The 24,115-nt window shown below is 42.3% G+C and overlaps 1 pseudogene; it reads right to left on the minus strand.

Annotated features, from left to right (window-relative positions):
- The window catches only part of LOC124689203, a 37,034-nt pseudogene extending 20,883 nt beyond the window's left edge, over positions 1 to 16,151 (minus strand).
- Between the last annotated feature and the right edge of the window lie 7,964 nt (positions 16,152 to 24,115).

Raw genomic sequence — 24,115 nt, forward strand, 5'->3', positions numbered from 1 at the left:
GGCGCCGATGACCCACAAGTATAGGGGGTGTATCGTAGTATCTTCGATAAGTAAGAATGTCGATCCCAACGAGGAGCAGAAGGTGTTGACAAGCGGCTTCGATGAAGGATTCACCGTAAATGCTCACGGACAAGTTTTCGTGGGGTTTTGATGTAGCAGATAAATAAAGTACAAGTAAATAAAATGCGAGAGAAATAATTGCTGCGAGTGGCCCAATCCTTTTTAGCACAAAGGACAAGCCGGTTTGTTTACTTATAATGACCAAACGTTCTTGAGGACACACGGGGATTTTAGTCTAGTGCTTTCGCTTCATGTAGCTGATTAATCTTCATTGTTTTGATATGTGTTGTGTGGGTGAACCTATGCTAATGCACCGCCCTTCCTAGGACTAATACAAACTTGTGATTATACCCCTTGCAAGCATCCGCAACTACAAGAAAGTAATTAAGATAAATCTAACCACAACCTTAAACTCTGAGATCCTGCGATCCCTCTTGCATCGATATACTAACGGGGGCTCAGGTTTCTGTCACTCCGGCAACCCCGCAATTAGCAACCGAATACAAGATGCACTCCCCTAGGCCCATAAATGGTGAAGTATCGTGTAGTCGACATTCACACGACACCACTAGAAGAATGACACCACAACTTAAATATCATAACATTGAATATTACTCAACCATAGTTCACTACTAACATTTAGACTTCACCCATGTCCTCAAGAACTAAACGAACTACTCACGAGACATCATATGGAATACAATCAGAGGTGATATGATGATGAATAACAATCTGAACATAAACCTTGGTTCTATGGTTTCACTCAATAGCATCAATGACAAGTAGAAATTAACACCGGGAGAGTTTCCCCTATCAAACAATCAAGATCCAACCCAAATAGTTACAGCGGTGACGAGGTGCAGCGGTGATGATGGCGGTGTAGATGGTGGAGATGATGATGATGATGATGGAGATGATGTCCAGCTCGATGACGATGGCGATGGCGTCGATTTCCCCCTCCGGGACGGAATTTCCCCGGCGGATTCCTGCCCGCCGGAGAGCTCTTTTCTCTCTGGTGTTCTCCGCCCCGCAGAGGCGGCTGTAACTCTTCGTGAGGTACCCCTTGTGGCTTAGGTTTTCGGGACGAAGGAGTACGCGAAGAAAAGGAGGCGAGAGGGGCTTTGGGCCCCCCTCCTCATAGGGCGGCGCGGCCAGGCCTTGGGCCGCGCCGGCCTATGGGGTGGGCCCACCTCGGGTCCCCTCTACTCCCCCTTCTGGCTCCCTCCGTCATCTGGAAAAATAGGAATTTACGTGTAATTTCCTTCCACAGTTGATCTTCCGAAATATTGCGTTCGACGGTGCTTTTTCCAGCGGAATCCTCGGCTCCGGTGCTTGATCCTCCAATAATGATGAAACATGCAAAATAGATGAAATAACATAAGTATTGTGTCCCAATATGAAATATATCAATGAATAACAACAAATTATGATACAAAATAGTGATGCAAATTGGACGTATCAACTCCCCCAAGCTTAGACCTCGCTTGTCCCCAAGCGAAACTGAGCTCGATAAACAAGACCACATGTTTATGGAGTGAAGAGTCGATAAATAAAATACGGACAAGAAGCATCATATTCATTCACACAAGACATTCTAGTAAACAACTTCCTCATATAACTCATCTTGAAATAAATAAAGAGAAATCACAAGTAAAGGTGCATAAGAAATCATAGTTGGTGATGGCAAACTTTGTTCTTGGTCAGAGAACTACTAACGGATTGTACTTATCTTCTAAACAAAGCTTTCATATTAGAATTTATATAGCTGGGCTTTCATATTCAATCATAACAATCTCCTCATAATCATTGATAACTTCAAAGTCATATTCATTCAGATAAAATTTGTACTAAACAAGAAAGTATAAAAGACATAATTAGCTCGATCATAGCATAAATGGTTGGTTCACAACAACTCAATTGCTTGCTTGAGATAGAGGGAAATAGGTTTACTGACTCAACATAAAAGTAAAACATAGGCCCTTCGCAGAGGGAAGCAGGGATTAAATCATGTGCTAGAGCTTTTCAAGTTTTGAAATCATATAAAGAGCATAAAAGTAAGATTTTGAGCGGTGTTTGTTGTTGTCAACGAATGGTAGCGGTGACTCTAACCCCCTTGCCAAACGAACCTTCCAAGAGCGGCTCCCATGAGGGACGGCATCTCTACCAGTAAGGTAGAGCATCCCTCTTCTCTTTTGTTTACACATGTATTTTAGTTTTATTATGGATGACACTCCCCCCAACCTTGGCTTTCTCAATCCATGGCTAACCGAATCCTCGGGTGCCTTCCAACATTCACATACCATGGAGGAGTGTCTATTGCAAAATTAAGTTGCTTACTGATAAATCAGGGCAAAACATGTGAAGAGAATTATTAATGAGAGTTATTAATTGGGGCTGGGAACCCCGTTGCCGCCTCTTATTGCAAAATTATTGGATAAGCGGATGTGCCACTAGTCCATTGGTGAAAGTCCGCCCAACAAGATTGAAAGATAAAACACCACATACTTCCTCATGAGCTATAAAACATTGACACAAATAAGGAGTAGTATAGTTTGAATTATTTAAAGGTAGCACATGAAGTATTTACTTGGAATGGCAGAAAATACCATGTAGTAGGTAGGTATGGTGGACACAAATGGCATGAGTTTGGTCTAAGGTTATGGATGTATGAGAAGCATTCCCTCTCAATACAGGTCTTTGGCTAGCAAGGTTTGATAGCAAGCATAAAGGTTGAAGGAAACAAACAAATATACATATGATAGAAACAATCATGCATCTTTCTCATAAGCACAAGCAATTTTAACTTCAGAATACTAAACTCATTAGCATAGAGTAATATATCTAAGTGTATTTCTCTCTTCTAATTAAACATCAGGGTGTTGTTGCTATTGACCAATGCTAAATTTGCCAAAACCAAATAGATTTACTTGATGCTCCCAAAGTGATATCAATACTAATGTCAAGAGTGATCATATAATGGAGATTGCAAACTAAAATAAGGTGTGCAAAAAGTAAATGATAAGACTTCTCATTAATATTCCATAACGATAACTCACACCAACGGATACATAGATAACCAACTAAGAGAGATACTTCCACATTGCATACTATTCCATATGATAACTTCCCTACTCATGATATGACACTACTTGATAGTAAAAGATAAAGGTAGTGATGATGTGATACCGCGGCACTCCCCCAAGCTTGGAACAAACCAAGGGGATGCCAATACCGATGATGAATTACTCCTTCGGTGATGATGGTGATTCCTTGCCATCATCAGACTTCCATGGAAGAGGCTCTCCATCAACAAAAGACGTCTTGGTCTCCGGAAACCTGAAACTAGCAGCATGACTTATGTGCTTAAACCTGTTTTCATACTCACAGTTTTGATTATGAACATCATAAAGTTGAGCTTGGAGTTTGTTGGTGGTGTCGTGAAGTGAGAAGATATCGTCCCACAACTTTGCAGTCTCCCTCTTGTGTCCATCAATGAGTTCAGACACAATCTTGTGAAAGATGTCCACTTCACGCTCAGCCATCTTCTTGTAGTTGAAGACCTCTTGTTCCAGTTTCTCCATCCTGTCTTCCAAACTCCCTTCTCCCTTAGGACCTTGGACATCTTTGATCTGCAACTCTCCATCTACGAGCAGCAATTCTTTGGGGTGCATCTTCAGCTCGTTCATGTACGGGTTGACGACGTCCTCAAAGAAGCTGTCCTTCTGAGTTCCCGACGAAGACATGGTGGATCTAGATCCGAAGCAGATCCTGGCAGAAAACAGCTCGAAACAAAACACGACGAGAAAACGATATACAGACCTCCAGGGGTCCGGGGGATTATATAGCAAATATTTTTGCAACAAAAGGAAGGTTCCAGGTCAAACAAGAGTCGGAGGGGGACAACGAGGCGGTGTCCTCATAGGTCGGCGCGGCCAGGCTGGGGCCCGCGCCGGCCTATGGGGGCACGCCCTCGTGCGTCTCCTCCACTCCGTTTCGATCCCGTAATTTTTCATATTTTCCAAAAACAGCAGAAATATTGTTCGGAAAGCTAAACGCGGACTTTTATTACCTGTATTGTTAGCTATTCAAAGTCGAGTTCTGGCGGACTATCAATTTGTCCTTTGATGAAATCCTCCGGTGTTTCCACTTGAATAATATCAACGTCAACATTATAAGAATCACCCGAGATATAATGCTTGAGTCTTTGTCCATTCACCACTTGCGTAGCATTGCCTTGGAGAGAGCTAATTTTAATTGCTCCTGAACGATACACCTCCTCAACAACATATGGCCCTTCCCATTTCGAGAGTAATTTCCCTGCAAAGAATCTGAGACGAGACTGATACAATAGGACTTTATCCCCAATATTAAACTCTCTTTTGATGATCCTTCTATCGTGCCATTTCTTAACTTTTTCTTTAAAGAGTTTAGCGTTTTCATAAGCTTCACTTCTCCATTCATCTAGAGAACTTAATTGCAGCAACCTCTTATTACCGGCTAGTTTCGGATCTTTATTTAGTTCTCTAACAGCCCAATAAGCTTTGTGCTCTAGTTCTAGAGGTAAATGACAAGCTTTTCAATAAACCATTTTATACGGTGACATACCCATGGGATTTTTATAAGCAGTTCTATAAGCCCATAGTGCTTCCTTCAATTTACTACCCCAATTCTTTCTAGATTTATTAACAGTCTTTCCCAAAATAGATTTAATCTCTATATTTGATAATTCTACTTGACCACTAGTTTGAGGGTGATAAGCAGAAGCAATTCTATGATTAATACCATACTTAGCAAGAGTTTTTCTAAAACCTCCATGAATAAAATGAGAACCTCCGTCAGTCATAATATATCTAGGTACTCCAAATCTAGGAAATATAACATCTACAAGCATTTTTATAGAGGTCTCACCATCAGCACTCTTTGTAGGTATAGCTTCTACCCATTTAGTAACATAATCAACATCGACAAGTATATGAGTGTTACCTTCTGAAGAAGGGAAAGGACCCATGAAGTCGAATCCCCAACAATCGAATGGTTCAATAACAAGAGTATAATTCATAGGCATTTCATTGCGTCTAGAGATATTACCAACTCTTTGACATTCATCACAAGATAAGATAAACTTCCTTGCATCCTTGAAAAGTGTTGGCCAATAAAAACCTGATTGTAGAACCTTTTGTGCGGTTCTATCTCCAGCGTGATGTCCTCCATAAACACTACCATGACATTTACTCAATATTTCCTGTTGTTCATATTCAGGAACACATCTTCGCATAATACCGTCTACTCCTTCTTTATATAAGTGTGGGTCATCCCAAAAATAATGCCTCAAGTCATAAAAGAATTTCCTCCTTTGTTGAGCTGAAAAGGTTGGAGGCAAATACTTCGAAACAATAAAGTTAGCATAATCAGCATACCAAGGGCTCTCTCGCGAGCTCACCTTTATTACAGCCAATTGTTCATTTGGAAAACTATCATTAACGGGAACAGGATCATAAGCAATATTTTCCAATCTAGACAAATTATCAAGCAACAGGATTATCAGCACCTTTCCTATCTATAATATGTAAATCAAATTCTTGCAAAAGAAGTACCCATCTAATAAGCCTTGGCTTAGCATCTTTCTTTGTCATAAGGTATCTAATTGCAGCATGATCGAGTATGAATTGTAACTTTTGAATCAACAATATAGGGTCTAAACTTGTCACAAGCAAAGACTACAGCTAACAATTCCTTTTCAGTTGTAGCATAATTTCTTTGAGCAGACATCAAGAGTCTTACTAGCATAATGAATAACATTTAATTTTTTATCTACTCGCTGTCCAAGAACAGCGCCTACAAGCAAAATCACTAGCATCACACATAATTTCAAAAGGAAAATTCCAATCGGGGGTTCAACTACGGGAGCAGATTGTTAAGGCTTTATTTAGAGTTTCAAAAGCTTCCTTACAATCATCATCAAAAACAAAAGGTACATCTTTTTGAAGAAGATTAGTAAGAGGCTTTGAAATTTTAGAGAAATCTTTAATAAATCTCCTATAAAACCCAACATGACCAAGAACACTACGAATACCTTTAACATCCCTCGGATAGGGCATCTTCTCAATTGCTTCAACTTTAGCTCTATCAACTTCAATACCTCTCTCGGAAATTTTATGTCCCAATACAATTCCTTCATTAACCATAAAGTGGCATTTCTCCCAATTAAGAACAAGGTTAGTTTCTTCACATCTCTCGCAAAACTTTATCGAGGTTTCGCAAACAATTATCAAAAGAATTCCCATAGACGAAGAAAAATCATCCATGAACACCTCTACAATACTCTCGCAAAAACCATGAAAAATAGCAGACATGCATCTTTGAAAAGTAGCAGGAGCATTACATAAACCAAAAGGCATACGCCTATAAGCATAAGTTCCATAGGGACAAGTGAACGTGGTTTTCTCTTGATCTTTAGCTTTAACAGCAATTTTTGAAAACCCAGAATAACCATCAAGAAAACAAAAATGAGTATTTTTAGACAACCTTTCTAACATTTGATCAATAAATGGTAAAGGGTAATGATCTTTCTTAGTAACTTTATTAACTTTTCGAAAATCAATGCACATTCTATACCCTACAACTACTCTTTGAGGGATGAGCTCATCATTATCGTTAGGCACAACGATCATTCCTCCTTTCTTAGGAACACAATGCACAGGACTAACCCATCTACTATCAGCAATAGGATATATAATACCAGCTTCAAGAAGTTTTAATACCTCATTCCTTACCACCTCCTTCATCTTCGGAATTAGACGACGCTGATGTTCAACAACAGGCTTTGCATCATCTTCCATATTGATAGCATGTTGGCAAATAGAAGGAGAAATCCCCTTCAAATCATCAAGAGTGTAGCCAATAGCTCCTCGATGTTTCTTCAATATTTCCAATAACCTTTCTTCCTCAATCTCTGAAAGCTTAGAACTAATAATAACAGGATATATTTTCTTATCATCAATATGAGCATATTTAAGATTATCAGGTAAAGGCTTTAAATCAAAAACAGGATCTTCCTTTGGTGGCGGTGTTGTACCCAAATCTTCCACCGGTAAATCATGCTTGAGAATAGGTTGGCGAAGAAAAATTTCCTCAAGCTCATCTCTTTCTTTCCTAAAAGCTTCACTTTCGCTATTCTCCAAATGTTGCTGCAAAGGATTATTAGGAACAAGAACAATAGATGCACACTGCTCCATTTTAAAATCATTACTAGGCAAGTCAGCTTTATAAGGAGTTTTAGTAAATTTAGAAAAGTTAAATTCATAAGGTTCACCAGCAAATCTAGTCAAAATTTTCTCTTTCTTGCAATCTATAATAGCTCCACAAGTATTTAGAAAAGGTCTACCAAAAATGATAGGACAATAATCACTAGCAGCAGAACCAAGTACCAAAAAGTCAGAGGGATATTTAATCTTACCGCATAGAACTTCCACATCTCGAACAATACCAATTGGAGAAATAGTTTCTCTATTAGCCAGCTGAATAACCACATCAATATCTTCAAGTTCACAAGAACCAATTTCGTGCATAATCTCCGTGTAAAGTTCATAAGGAATAGCACTAACGCTTGCACCAATATCACATAAACCATAATAGCAATGATCACCAATTCTAACAGATAGCATAGGAACACTAACTTGCTTGGGTTTATTAGGATGTGAAACAATATTAGAAGCATCTTCACAGAAAATAATATGACCATCCTCTACATTTTCAGTCACAAGATCTATAACTATTGCAACAGCAGGTTCAACTTTTATTTGTTCTTCAGGTTCTATAGGTTTCTTTTCACTTTTACTAACCGCACTAGATATAACAGAATACTCTTTCATTTTAGCGAGGAAAGGAGTTTTTTCAATATAAGCTTCGGGAATAACATGATCAGCAGTTTCAACTAAAACACATTTATTAATAGATGAATCAATTTTATCTTTATACGGTTCATGATACTTATCAAAATTCTTCTTAGGCAATTCATAATGAGAGGCAAAAGCTTTGTAAAGATTTGCAGCAATTGAGAATCAAGACCATATGTAGCACTCATATTACGAAATTTATCAGTATTCATAAAAGCTTCAATGCATTTATAATCATAAATTATACCTGATTCTCTATCTTTGTCGTTCTCCCATCCTTCAGTATTTTCTTGGATCCGATCAAGAAGGTCCCTTTTAAACTCTTCTTTGTTGCGTGTAAATGATCCAGAACAAGAAGTATCCGAGCAAGGTCTTGTCTTGAAAAGAAAGTCTTGCATAGAAATTATCAATAATAACATTACCGGGAAGCTCATGAATGGGGCATTTGAGCATTAAAGACTTCAATCTCCCCAAGCTTGGGCAATACTTTCTCCATCATGAGGCCAGAAATTATATATGCGGTTCCGATCTTTGTGAATTTCACTTGGAGGATAGAATTTAGAATAAAATAAAGGCACAATGTCCTCCCAATCAATAGAATCACCATTCTTCAGACAATTTATACCAGTGCGCCGCTTTACCGGACAGCGATATAGTGAATAGTTTCTTTCTAACTTCATTCATAGCAATACCTGCACATTTGAATAACCCGCATAATTCATGCAAAAACAGTAAATGATCACCGGGATGAACAGTTCCATCCCCTTCATAGCGGTTATCCATAACACGTTCAATAATTTTCATAGGTATTTTATATGGTATCACTTCCTCACCTGGCGCCTCATCCACTATGTTGCAGTAGTAGTAGATTTCCCAAATATAAATTGAAGAGAAGATCTCTCCATAATGACTTATAGCATCAGGCAGAATTAACATCAGCACAAACAGTAAAGGTTTTCCTTACCAATTCCACTTACCAATAGCGCTTCACTCCCCGGCAACGGCGCCAGAAAATAATCTTGATGACCCACAAGTATAGGGGGTGTATCGTAGTATCTTCGATAAGTAAGAATGTCGATCCCAACGAGGAGCAGAAGGTGTTGACAAGCAGTTTCGATGAAGGATTCACTGTAAATGCTCACAGACAAGTTTTCAGGGGGTTTTGATGTAGCAGATAAATAAAGTACAAGTAAATAAAATGCGAGAGAAATAATTGCTGCGAGTGGCCCAATCCTTTTTAGCACAAAGGACAAGCCGGTTTGTTTACTTATAATGACCAAACGTTCTTGAGGACACACGGGGATTTTAGTCTAGTGCTTTCGCTTCATGTAGCTGATTAATCTTCATTGTTTTGATAAGTGTTGTGTGGGTGAACCTATGCTAATGCACCGCCCTTCCTAGGACTAATACAAACTTGTGATTATACCCCTTGCAAGCATCCGCAACTACAAGAAAGTAGTTAAGATAAATCTAACCACAGCCTTAAACTCTGAGATCCTGCGATCCCTCTTGCATCGATATACTAACGGGGGCTCGGGTTTACGTCACTCCGGCAACCCCGCAATTAGCAACCGAATACAAGATGCACTCCCCTAGGCCCATAAATGGTGAAGTATCGTGTAGTCAACGTTCACACGACACCACTAGAAGAATGACACCACAACTTAAATATCATAACATTGAATATTACTCAACCATAGTTCACTACTAACATTTAGACTTCACCCATGTCCTCAAGAACTAAACGAACTACTCACGAGACATCATATGGAATACAATCAGAGGTGATATGATGATGAATAACAATCTGAACATAAACCTTGGTTCTATGGTTTCACTCAATAGCATCAATGACAAGTAGAAATTAACATCGGGAGAGTTTCCCCTATCAAACAATCAAGATCCAACCCAAATAGTTACAGCGGTGACGAGGTGCAGCGGTGATGATGGCGGGGTAGATGGTGGAGATGATGATGATGATGATGGAGATGATGTCCAGCTCGATGACGATGGCAATGGCGTCGATTTCCCCCTCCGGGAGGGAATTTCCCCGGCGGATTCCTGCCCGCCGGAGATCTCTTTTCTCTCTGGTGTTCTCCGCCCCGCAGAGGCGGCTGTAACTCTTCGTGAGGTACCCCTGTGGCTTAGGTTTTCGGGACGAAGGAGTACGCGAAGAAAAGGAGGCGAGAGGGGCTGTGGGCCCCCCTCCTCATAGGGCGGCGCGGCCAGGCCTTGGGCCACGCCGGCCTATGGGGTGGGCCCACCTCGGGTCCCCTCTTCTCCCCCTTCTGGCTCCCTCCGTCATCTGGAAAAATAGGAATTTACGTGTAATTTCCTTCCACGGTTGATCTTCCGAAATATTGCGTTCGACGGTGCTTTTTCCGGCAGAATCCCGCCTCCGGTGCTTGATCCTCCAATAATGATGAAACATGCAAAATAGATGAAATAACATAAGTATTGTGTCCCAATATGAAATATATCAATGAATAACAGCAAATTATGATACAAAATAGTGATGCAAATTGGACGTATCAGGCGCCAACGTGGAACCTGCACAACACAATCAAAGTACTTTGCCCCAACGTAACAGTGAGGTTGTCAATCTCACCGGCTTGCTGAAAACAAAGGATTAAACGTATCGAGTGGAAAATGGTGTTTGTTTGCAAAGAACAGTTAGTCTAGTAGAATGTATTCAGATGTAAAAGAATGGACCGGGGTCCACAGTTCACTAGTGGTGTCTCTCCAATAAGATAACTAACATGCTGGGTGAACAAATTACAGGCGGGCAATTGACAAATAAAGATTCAATACATACCAATGATGATTACTATGTGATTTAATCAGGGCATTACGACAAAGTACATAGACCGCTATCCGGCATGCATTTATGCCTAAATAATCCACCTTCGGGTTATCATCCGAACCCCTTCCGGTATTAAGTTGTAAACAACGAGATAATTGCATTAAGTATGGTGCGTAATGTAATCAACACAAATATCCTTAGACAAAGCATCAATGTTTTATCCCTAGTAGCAACAGCACATCCACAACCTTAGAACCTCCTGTCACGATCCCAGATTCAATGGAGGCATGAACCCACTATCGAGCATAATTCCTCCCTCTTGGAGTTACAAGTATCAACTTGGCCAGAGCCTCTACTAGCAACGGAGAGCATGCAAGAACATAAACAACACATATATGATAGATTGATAATCAACTTGACATAATATTCTATATTCATCGGATCCCGCCAAACACAACATGTAGCATTACAAATAGATGATCTTGATCATGTTAGGCAGCTCACAAGATCTAAACAATGATAGCACATGCGAGAGAAGACAACCATCTAGCTACTGCTATGGACCCATAGTCCAAGGATGAACTACTCACGCATCAATCCGGAGGCGGGCATGATGATGTAGAGCCCCTCCGGTGATGATTCCCCTCTCCGGCAGGGTGCCGGAGGCGATCTCCTAAATCCCCCGAGATGGGATTCGCGGCGGCGGCGTCTCTGGAAGGTTTTCCGTATCGTGGCTCTCGGTACAGGGGGTTCCGCGACGAAGGCTATTTGTAGGCGGAAGGGTAGGTCAGGGGGCGACGCGAGGGACCCAGACCACAGGGCCGCGCGGCCAGGGCCTGGGCCACGCTGCCCTATGGTCTGGCCACCTCGTGGCCCCACTTCGTGTACTCTTCGGTCTTCTGGAAGCTTCGTGGAAAATAGGACCCTGGGCGTTGATTTCGTCCAATTCCGAGAATATTTCCTTACTAGGATTTCTGAAACCAAAAACAGCAGAAAACAGCAACTGCCGCTTCGGCATCTTGTTAAAGGTTAGTGCCGGAAAATGTATAATAATACTGTAAAGTATGTATAAAACATTCAAGTATTGTCATAAAAGTAGCATGGAACATAAGAAATTATAGATACGTTTGAGACGTATCAAACACTTGTGTTCTTAGTTGTGCTTTAATGTTCATGGCGAAGGCTGAAATTGCTTCGTTAATTTGCTATTTGGTTGGCATCAGAAAATGCTGCATATGGTTTGGAATAACTTGGCAATTGTTTGAGCTCTCATAGATCATGTTTAAGCTCTTGCATCATGTAGTTTAATCTATTAATGGAGAACTACCGTAGAGCTTGTTTAATTTGGTTTGCATGATTGGTCTCTCTAAGTCTAGATATTTTCGGGTAAAATGTTTGAACAACAAGGAAGATAGTGTAGAGCCTTATAATGCTTGCAATATGTTATTGTGTAAGTTCTGCTGTACCTGTTCATACTTGTGTTTGCTTCAAACAACCTTGCTAGCCCAAACCTTGTACTGAGAGGAAATGCTTCTCGTGCATCCAAACACCTTGAGCCAAAACCCATGCCATTTGTGTCCACCATATCTACCTACTATGTGGTATTTTTACTGCCATTCCAAAGTAAATTACTTGAGTGCTACCTTTAAAATTTCATTCCTTTATCTTTGCAATATATAGCTCATGGGACAAATAGCTTAAAAACTATTGTGATGATGAATATGTAGTTATGTGTCTTAATTCTTATAAGTTGCTTGTTGAGCGGTAACCATGTTTACGGGGACGCCATCAACTTTTTACCTTTGTTGGATATCATGTGAGATGCTATGCATGTTCGTCTTGTCTGAAGTAAGTGCGATTTCATGATAAAATGGTTTGAGTATGCATATGTTAGAGAAGAACATTGGGCAGCCAACTAAAGCCATGTATCATGGTGGAAGTTTCAGTTTGGACATACAACCTCAATTTCTTATAAGAATACTATTTGTTGTTGAATGCTTAAGCATTAAAAGAGGAGTCCATTATCTGTTGTCTATGTTGTCCCGGTATGGATGTCTAAGTTGAGAATAATCAAAAGCGAGAAATCCAATGCGTGCTTTCTCCTTAGACCTTTGTACAGGCGGCATAGAGGTACCCCTTTGTGACACTTGGTTGAAACATATGTCATGTGATCATAATCCGTGTTATCCAAGCTGATTAGGACAAGGTGCGAGCACTATTAGTACTCTATGCATTGGACTTGCAACTTGTAGGAAATATTATGCATAGCACATATGAATTATTACTACCGTTGACAAAATTGTTTCTATGTTTTTCAAAACAAAAGCTCTAGCACAAAAATAGTAATCCATGCTTCCCTCTGCGAAGGGCCATTCTTTTACTTTATTGTTGAGTCAGTTTACCCACTTCTTTCTATCTTAGAAGCAAACACTTGTGTTAACTGTGTGCATTGATTCTTACATGTTTACTTATTGCACTTGTTATACTACTCTATGTTGACAAATATCCATGAAATATACATGTTACAAGTTGAAAGCAATTGCTGAAACTTAATCATCCTTTGTGTTGCTTCAATGCATTCTACTTTGAATTTATTGCTTATGAGTTAGCTCTTATGCAAGTCTTGTTGATACTTGTCTTGAAAGTACTATTCATGAAAAGTTTTGCTATATGGTTCATTTGTTTAGTCATTATCTTTGTTAGCAATCTTTTGTTCAGATCACTCCATTCATCTCATATGCTTTACAATAATGTTGATCAAGATTATGTTGGTAGCATGTCACTTCAGAAATTATTTGTGTTATCGTTTACCTACTCGAGGACGAGTAGGAACTAAGCTTAGGGATGCTTGATACGTCTCAAACGTATCTATAATTTCTTATGTTCCATGCTACTTTTATGACAATACTTGAATGTTTTATACATACTTTACAACATTATTATACATTTTCCGGCACTAACCTATTAACAAGATGCCGAAGCGCCAGTTGCTGTTTTCTGCTGTTTTTGGTTTTAGAAATCCTAGTAAGGCAATATTCTCGGAATTGGACGAAATCAATGCTCAGGGTCCTATTTTTCCACGAAGCTTCCAGAAGACCGGAGGGATAACGAAGTGGGGCCACGAGGTGGCCAGACCACAGGGCGGCGTGGCCCAAGCCCTGGCCGCGCCGGCCTATGGTGTGGGCCCCTCGTGAGCCCCCCTGACCTACCCATCCGCCTACATATAGCCTTCGTCGCGAATACCCCTGTACCGAGAGCCACGATACGGAAAACCTTCCAGAGACACCGCCGCCGCCAATCCCATCTCGGGGGATTCAGGAGATCGCCTCCGGCACCTCCGCCGGAGAGGGGAATCATCACCGGAGGGGCTCTACATCATCATGCCCGCCTCCGGATTGATGCGTGAGTAGTTCATCCTTGGACTATGGGTCCATAGCAGTAGCTAGATGGTTGTCTTCTCCGCATGTGCTATCATTGTTTAGATCTTGTGAGCTGCCTAACATGATCAAGATCATCTATTTGTAATGCTACATGTTGTGTTTGGTGGGATCCGATGAATCTAGAATACTATGTTAAGTTGATTATCAATCTATCATATATGTGTTGTTTATGTTCTTGCATGCTCTCCGTTGCTAGTAGAGGCTCGGCCAAGTTGATACTTGTAACTCCAAGAGGGGGTATTTATGCTCGATAGTGGGTTCATGCCTCCATTGAATGCAGGACGAGTGACGGAAAGTTCTAAGGTTGTGGATGTGTTGTTGCTACTAGGGATAAAACATCGATGCTTTGTCTAAGGATATTTGTGTTGATTACATTACGCACCATACTTAATGCAATTATCCGTTGTTTACAACTTAATACCGGAGGGGTGCGGATGCTAACCCGAAGGTGGATTATTTAGGCATAGATGCATGCTTGGATAGCGGTCTATGTACTTTGTCGTAATGCCCTGATTAAATCACATAGTAATCATCGTTGATATGTATTGAATCTTGATTTGTCAATTGCCCACCTGTAATTTGTTCACCCAGCATGTTAGTTATCTTATTGGAGAGACACCACTAGTGAACTTGTGGACCCCGGTCCATTCTTTTACATCTGAATACATTCTACTGCAATTATTGTTCGTTACTGTTCTTTGCAAACAAACACCATCTTCCACTCGATACGTTTAATCCTTTGTTTTCAGCAAGCCGGTGAGATTGACAACCTCACTGTTACGTCGGGGCAAAGTATCCTGATTGTGTTGTGCAGGTTCCATGTTGGCGCCGGTTTCACTGGTGTTGCGCCGCACTACACTCCTCGACCAACAACCTTCACGTGCTTCTTGGCTCCTACTGGTTCGATAACCTTGGTTTCATACTGAGGGAAACTTGCTTCTATACGCATCATACCTTCCACTTGGGATTCCCAACGGACGTGTGCATCTACGCGTATCAGTCGGCCTCGAGGAGCGCATCCATAGTCTGTCCCGGAGAGATGAATATGTGATCGACGGTCAACGGCTTGGTGTAGCGGGCATCGGTGCCAACCACGGTGAGGCGATGCCCTGCGACGCCGAAGAAGAGATCGTTGGCGAGCCCCGAGTTGATGATCTGGAGCAAGTATGTCTTGCCACTCTTCACAGGTGCCTTGAAGGTTCCCTTCCGTGAACAGGGGAAGAGGGTCTCCTGGTTGGCCGTTGATGGTGTTAGCATCTGAAATACTGACCTCGCCGCCAGTCCTCCTAGCCTCCTCAAGCAAGGAGTTGACGTCGGCATTCCACCACTCGCCTGCGAATCATAATTAATTACTGGCGCTGATTAGTACAACATGTTGCATGATAGTAAGTAAAACATAGATAAGTGTATGATCGATACTAAGGATGACAGGTATCTCCTTGTGAGGCTTCTTGAAGGGGAAGGTGGTGCCGAGCTTGGGGTGGATGACGATGGCGCCATGGATGGTGGTACGGTCATAGTCGCTGTGTGCATGCCACCAGAGCGTACCTTCTTCCTCGGATAGACTGATTGTGTAGGTGAGGTTGGCGCCGGGCTGGATGGGACACTGCGTTATGTACTTCGGCCCGTCGTACCACGGATTCCGAGGTTGGTCCACGCCATGCCTGCGCATACATGCCATTTGAACGTTATTTGATCGACAATTAGCTAGGTGAAAATAGTTTATTGGTATGTTTACACAACCATACCGTGCATCACTTTGACGCATAGGTAAGGGGTTTTAATCTCTTTTTCGAAAATAAAAAAGTAGAGCGAGCACGGTTTAGATCATCAAACTTACCAGTGGATTGTAATGTTTGTATTGCCTTGGTTGTAGACGTTGACGACGACTACATCGCCCTTGCGCGCGAAGATGGTGGGGCCGGGGAACTGGCCGTTCAGCCGTGATAACATGGACAGGAGAAATAAGAGAGCGAAGAGCAGAAAGAATAGAAGACGCAGAAGTCATATGAAAAGAAGCTGCAGAATCTAGATACCACAGGGATGACGTACCTGACTGTGTGGAAGGTGGTGGTCGCGCGGTGCCAGAAGAGCTAGGCACAGAACCAGCAGTACCCGACGAGGAAAAGCCTGTAGCAGCGAGCAGACCATGAAGACCACGGATAATGTCCTGATCACACATTGCAACAACAGAAGATCCTGAAGAACCAGCCTGCGTACGAGCATGGTACTGCTGACGTAAGCTGGGATCCCTCCTCCAGCAGCTAGAGACATCGTGGCCAGACTTGCCACAGTAGGTGCAGGGAGGACGAGGAGGTGTTGTGATACGTCTCAAACGTATCTATAATTTCTGATGTTCCATGCTTGTTTTATGACAATACCTACATGTTTTGTTCATACTTTATATCGTTTTGATGCGTTTTCCGGAACTAACCTATTAACGAGATGCCGAAGTGCCAGTTCCTGTTTTCTGCTGTTTTTGGTTTCAGAAATCCTAGTAAGGAATTATTCTCGGAATCGGACGAAATCAACGCCCAGTACCCTATTTTCATCGGGAGCTTCCAGAACACCCGAGAGGGACCAGAGGGGGGCCACAGGGGCCCCACACACTAAGGCGGCGCGGCCTAAGGGGGGGGCGCCGCGGCCTGGTGTGTGGCCCCCCTGTAGCCCTTCCGACTCCGCCCTTTCGCCTATAAAGTCTCCCTGACCTAAAACCACGATACGAATAAGCCACGGTACGCGAAACCTTCCAGAGCCGCCGCCATCGCGAAGCCAAGATCTGGGGGACAGGAGTCTCTGTTCCGGCACGCCGCCGGGACGGGGAAGTGCCCCCGGAAGGCTCCTCCATCGACATCACCGCCATCTTCATCACCGCTGTCGTCTCCCATGAGGAGGGAGTAGTTCTCCATCGAGGCTCGGGGCTGTACCGGTAGCTATGTGGTTCATCTCTCTCCTATGTACTTCAATACAATAATCTCATGAGCTTCCTTACATGATTGAGATTTATATGAGCTTTGTATCGCTACTAGTTATGTGCTACTCATGTGATTTTATTAAAGTAGTCTATTCCTCCTGCATGGTGTAATGGTGACAGTGTGTGCATCGTGTAGTTCTTGTCGTAGGTTATGATCATAATCTCTTGTAGGTTATGGAGTTGATTATCGCTATGATAGTATTGATGTGATCTATGCCTCCTTCATAGTGTGATGGTGACAAGTGTGCATGCTATGTTAGTACTTGGTCTATTTTGCAAAGATCTATTATGCTCTAAGGTTACTTAAATATGAATATCGAATGTTGTGGCGCTTGTTAACTCCGGCTTGAGGGAGCTCTTGTAGCCCTACACAATTAGTGGTGTTCATCATCAAACAAGAGTATATGTAGCACAAAGGAAGAGAACTTATTTATTATGTGATCAATGTTGAGAGTGTCCACTAGTGAAAGTATGATCCCTAGGCCTTGTTTCCACCATAAAGAATTGCTTCCCACGCTAGCAAGTTATTTTCTGGCGCCGCTTGTTTACTGTTTTATTGCATCTTTACTTTCTGCAATATTACCACCATCTATACCACCTCGTGTTTTACTATCTCTTCGCCGAACTAGTGCACCTATACATCCGACAAGTGTATTAGGTGTGTTGGGGACACAAGAGACTTCTTGCATTGTGATCGCAGGGTTGCTTGAGAGGGATATCTTTGACCTCTTCCTCCCCGAGTTCGATAAACCTTGGGTGATCCACTTAAGGGAAAACTTGCTGCTGTTCTACAAACTTCTGCTCTTGGAGGCCCAACACTGTCTACAGGAAAAGAAGCGTGAGTAGACATCAAGCTATTTTCTGGCGCCGTTGCCGGGGAGGAAAGGTAAAAGGTAATCACACTCCGGATCTCGGCTACTAAGCTATTTTCCGGCGCCGTTGTAAGTGCTCGAAGCTATTTCCTTTAGATCCCGCAATCGCATCTTTTGGTTTCTTGTTTACACTAGTTAGGCATAATGGAAAGCAACAGTGAGCTTTTATTTCTATTTCCTGAGTTAAGACATGGATTGTTTGCTGCAAAAATTAAAAAACCTATGGAATCTTATTTGCATGCTGGTAGCAATGATATTAGTATGAACGCTTTGAATACCATTGTTGTTAATGATATGGAAAATTCTAAGCTTGGGGAAGCTGGTTTTGATGAGCATGATATTTTTAGTCCCCCAAGCATTGAGGAGAAAATTTTCTTTGATGATACTTTGCCTCCTATTTATGATGATTATAATGATAGTGGTCTTTTGGTGCCGCCTACTATGGAAAGTAAATTTTATTATGATTATACTATGCCTCCTACACTTGATGAGAATAATAATGATAGCTACTTTGTTGAATTTGCTCCCACTACAACTAATAAAATTGATTATGCTTATGAGGAGAGTAATAATTTTATGCATGTGGCTCATGACAAGAATGTTTTATGTGATAGTTATATTGTTGAGTTTGCTCATGATGCTACTGAAAGTTATTATGAGAGAGGAAAATATGGTTGTAGAAATTTTCATGTTACTAAAACACCTCTCTATGTGCTGAAATTTTTGAAGCTACACTTGTTTTGTCTTCCTATGCTTGCCACTATACTCTTCATGAACTTGTTTATTTACAAGATTCCTATGCATAGGAAGCATGTTAGACTTAAATGTGTTTTGAATTTGCCTCTTGATGCTCTCTTTTGCTTCAAATACTATTTCTTGCGAGTGCATCATTAAAACTGCTGAGCCCATCTTAATGGCTATAAAGAAAGAACTTCTTGGGAGATAACCCATGTGTTTATTTTACTACAGCAATTTTTGTTTTGTTGAGTCTTGGAAGTTGTTTACTACTGTAGCAACCTCTCCTTATCATGTTTTTGTGCCAAGTAAAGTCTCTATGGTAAAGTTGATGCTAGATTTGGATTGCTGCGCAGAAACAACATTGCTGTCTGTCACGAATTCGCGCAGAAGTCTCTGTAAAAAAATCAAAAAAATCTGCAAATTTACGTGTGTGATCCTCAGATATGTACGCAACTTTCATTAGATTTTGAGTTTTTCCGTTTGAGCAAGTTAAGTGCCCCTTCCAGGTTCGTCTTTACGGACTGTTCTGTTTTTGACAGATTCTGTCTTTTATTTCGCATTGCCGCTTTTGCTATGTTGAATGAGTTTCTTTGTTTCATTAACTTTCAGAAGCTTTGTGCAATGTCCAGAAGTGTTAAGAATGATTGTGTCACCTCTGAACATGTGAATTTTGATTATGCACTAACCCTCTAATGAGTTTGCTTGAAGTTTGGTGTGGCGAAGTTTTCAAGGGTCAATAGAAGAGGGTGATATAATGTGATCGAGAAGAGTGAAAGGTCTAAGCTTGGGGATGCCCCGGTGGTTCATCCCTGAATATTTTAAGAAGACTCAAGCATCTAAGCTTGGGGATGCCCAAGGCATCCCCTTCTTCATCGACAACTTATCAGGTTTCTTCTAGTGAAACTATATTTTTATTCAGTCACATCTTATGTATTTTACTTGGAGCGTCTGTGTGTGCTTTTATTTTTGTTTTCTTATCTTAGTTCTCCGAATAAGTTCATCCTTGTGTGGAAGAGAGACACGCTCCGCTGGTTCATATGAACACATGTGTTCTTAGCTTTTAATGTTCAAGGGCGAAAGTTGATCGCTTCACTTGTTGATATTTTGTTGGAATGAGAAAATGCTTCATATGGTCTTGGATAATTTGATACTTGGCAATTGTTTTGAGCTCTCACAAATCATGTTTAAGCTCTTGCATCATGTAGTTTAAATCTAGAAATGAAGAACTACCGTAGAGCTTGTTGAAATTTGGTTTGCATGATTGGTCTCTCTAAGGTCTAGATATTTTCTGGTAAGAGTGTTTGAGCAACAAGGAAGACAGTGTAGAGTTTTATAATGCTTGCAATATGTTCTTATGTAAGTTTTGTTGTACCGGTTCATACTTGTGTTTGCTTCAAACAACCTTGCTAGCCTAAGCCTTGTACTGAGAGGAAATGCTTCTCGTGCATCCAAACACCTTGAGCCAAAAGCCATGTCATTTGTGTCCACCATATCTACCTACTATGTGGTATTTCCTGCCATTCCAAGTAAATACTTCATGTGCTACCTTTAAACAATTCAAAAGCTATTATCTCTTATTTGTGTCAATGTTTTATAGCTCATGAGGAAGTATGTGGTGTTTTATCTTTCGATCTTGTCATTTACTTCTCACAGACTTTCACAATGGACTAGTGGCTTCATCCGCTTATCCAATAATTTTGCAAAAAGAGCTGGCAACGGGGTTCCCATCCCCAATTAATTAACTTGCATTAATAATTCTCTTCACATGTTTTGCTCTGATCTATCAGTAAGCAACTTAAATTTGCAAATAGACACTCCTCCATGGTATGTGAATGTTGGAAGGCACCCGAGGATTCGGTTAGCCATGGCTTGTGTAAGCAAAAGGTTGGGGGAGTGTCATCTAATAAATAAAACTAAAGTACATGTGTAAACAAAAGAGAAGAGGGATCATCTACCTTGCTGGTAGAGATACCGTCCTTCATGGGAGCCGCTCTTGAAAGTCTGGTTGATAAGGTAGTTAGAGTACCCATTAACATTCGTTGACAACAACAAACACCTCTCAAAATTTTACTTTTATGCTCTCTATATGATTTCAAAACTTGAAAAGCTCTAGCACATGATTTAATCCTGCTTCCCTCTGCGAAGGGCCTATCTTTTACTTTATGTTGAGTCGGTTTACCCATTTCCTTCCAACTTAGAAGCAAACACTTGTGTCAACTGTGCATTGATTCTTACATACTTGCATATTTGCATTCATCATATTACTCTATGTTGACAATTATCCATGAGATATGCATGTTGAAAGTTGAAAGCAACTGCTGAAACTTATATCTTACTTTGTGTTGCTTCGATGCCTTTACTTTGAATTTATTGCTTTATGAGTTAACTCTTATGCAAGACTTTTTGATGCTTGTCTTGAAAGTACTATTCATGAAAAGTTTTGCTATATGTTATCTATTTGTTAGAAACCTATAGATCATTGCTTTGAATCACTTCATTCATGTCATATGCTTTACAATAATGTTGATCAAGATTATGATGGTAGCATGTCACTTCAGAAATTATTTGTGTTATCGTTTACCTACTCGAGGACGAGTAGGAACTAAGCTTGGGGATGCTGATACGTCTCAAACGTATCTATAATTTCTGATGTTCCATGCTTGTTTTATGACAATACCTACATGTTTTGTTCACACTTTATATCGTTTTGATGCGTTTTCCGGAACTAACCTATTGACGAGATGCCGAAGTGTCGGTTCTCGTTTTACTGCTGTTTTTGGTTTCAGAAATCCTAGTAAGGAAATATTCTCGGAATCGGACGAAATCAACGCCCAGTACCCTATTTTCATCGGGAGCTTCCAGAACACCCGAGAGGGACCAGAGGGGGGCCACAGGGGCCCCACACACTAAGGCGGCACGACCTGAGGGGGGGGGGGGGCGCGCCGGCCTGGTGTGTGGCCCCCCTGTAGCCCTTCCGACTCCGCCCTTTCGCCTATAAAGTCTCCCTGACCTAAAACCCCGATACGAATAAGCCATGGTACGCGAAACCTTCCAGAGCCGCCGCCATCGCGAAGCCAAGATCTGGGGGACAGGAGTCTCTATTCCGGCACGCCGCCGGGACGGGGAAGTGCCCCCGGAAGGCTCCTCCATCGACATCACCGCCATCTTCATCACCGCTGCTGTCTCCCATGAGGAGGGAGTAGTTCTCCATCGAGGCTCGGGGCTGTACCGGTAGCTATGTGGTTCATCTCTCTCCTATGTACTTCAATACAATAATCTCATGAGCTGCCTTACATGATTGAGATTTATATGAGCTTTGTATCGCTACTAGTTATGTGCTACTCATGTGATGTTATTAAAGTAGTCTATTCCTCCTGCATGGTGTAATGGTGACAGTGTGTGCATCGTGTAGTTCTTGTCGTAGGTTATGATCATAATCTCTTGTAGGTTATGGAGTTGATTATCGCTATGATAGTATTGATGTGATCTATGCCTCCTTCATAGTGTGATGGTGACAAGTGTGCATGCTATGTTAGTACTTGGTCTATTTTGCAAAGATCTATTATGCTCTAAGGTTACTTAAATATGAATATCGAATGTTGTGGCGCTTGTTAACTCCGGCTTGAGGGAGCTCTTGTAGCCCTACACAATTAGTGGTGTTCATCATCAAACAAGAGTATATGTAGCGCAAAGGAAGAGAACTTATTTATTATGTGATCAATGTTGAGAGTGTCCACTAGTGAAAGTATGATCCCTAGGCCTTGTTTCCACCATAAAGAATTGCTTCCCACGCTAGCAAGTTATTTTCTGGCGCCGCTTGTTTACTGTTTTACTGCATCTTTACTTTCTGCAATATTACCACCATCTATACCACCTGTGTTTTACTATCTCTTCGCCGAACTAGTGCACCTATACATCTGACAAGTGTATTAGGTGTGTTGGGGACACAAGAGACTTCTTGCATTGTGATCGCAGGGTTGCTTGAGAGGGATATCTTTGACCTCTTCCTCCCTGAGTTCGATAAACCTTGGGTGATCCACTTAAGGGAAAACTTGCTGCTGTTCTACAAACCTCTGCTCTTGGAGGCCCAACACTGTCTACAGGAAAAGAAGCGTGAGTAGATATCATGTTGTCATACCACGAGACTGCTGAGGCTGACTCTGGCCCTGGGTCGGAAGAGTAGAGAGTATCGGCGGTACTTGAGACCGCAACGAAGCCGACGACACAGGAGCACCAGAGCAGACGGCACACGAGGACCACGAGCAGCAAGTGCAGAGGGAACCTCAAGAAGACCAGCACCACGAAGACGAGTGTCCTCAGCACGAAACTCAGCAAGTACCTCAAAGAGCGGAACACGACCACGGGCAAGCAGCTGGGCACGACGCGGCTCAAACTCCTTGCGGAGCCGCGACAAGAACTCAAATATGCGCTGAAACTCCAGATCCGCGCGCACAGTCAGACAGCATGAACAGGTGGCACACACAGCTGTACGAAGAGAATCAAGCTGACGCCAAATAACATCACTCTGAGTATAGAACTCATCAATAGTGGAATCACCCTGCCGAAGAGCATGCTCCTGGCGCACCACAGACAGGTAAAGAGCATCCCCAAACGACTGATAGCGGTGACGAACAAAAGCCCACTGAGCAGCAGCAGTGGGAAGACCCATGAACTCAACAACATACTGAGGCAGAACACTGGAAGTGAGAACAGCAACAGCACGAGCATCCTCATCTATCCACTGAGTGTAGTCAGTCAGATCCAGCCGATACGTCGCAACAGCAGTAGAATGCTCCTGGACCTTCCGGTCATAATCAGCCAGAGCAGTATCATCAGCACTCTAGGCTGCATCCTTGACCGCCTGAGTAGCATCGGGGGCAAGGGCAACAGAGGTCGGTGCAGTAGGCGCCGTAGGAGCAACGGGGCGCGGCGGATAGGAGACCTCGCCAGAAAGCACACCCTAAAGACGAAGACCGCGCATGTGGACGCGCATGAAGGCAGCAAAATCAGGATAATTCGCGCCATCAAAGATCACCGGGCAGCGAGGAATCGCAACATAGTCTGACGAGGAAGACATTTTTTTTGACGAGAATCAGATCGGGATCGGGTCTAACTGCCGATCGAAAGTAGTACTGCGGGACAAGGAGGCGGCGGACAAGCGGCCGGGGCGCCGGCCGGGAAACTAAGGCGGGTGGGCAACCGGGGGCGGGACATGCGGCCGGGAGGGCGGCGGGCGGTGGGCGGCGATGGCGCGTAACGGCGGGCGAGCCCGGCAGAGACGGGCGGCCGGGGCGGGAAGGCCGGGGCGGAGACGAGCCGACCGGGGGCGGAGA

The sequence above is a fragment of the Lolium rigidum genome, chromosome 2 (genome assembly GCF_022539505.1).
Source record: "Lolium rigidum isolate FL_2022 chromosome 2, APGP_CSIRO_Lrig_0.1, whole genome shotgun sequence".
Taxonomy (NCBI): Eukaryota; Viridiplantae; Streptophyta; class Magnoliopsida; order Poales; family Poaceae; genus Lolium; species Lolium rigidum.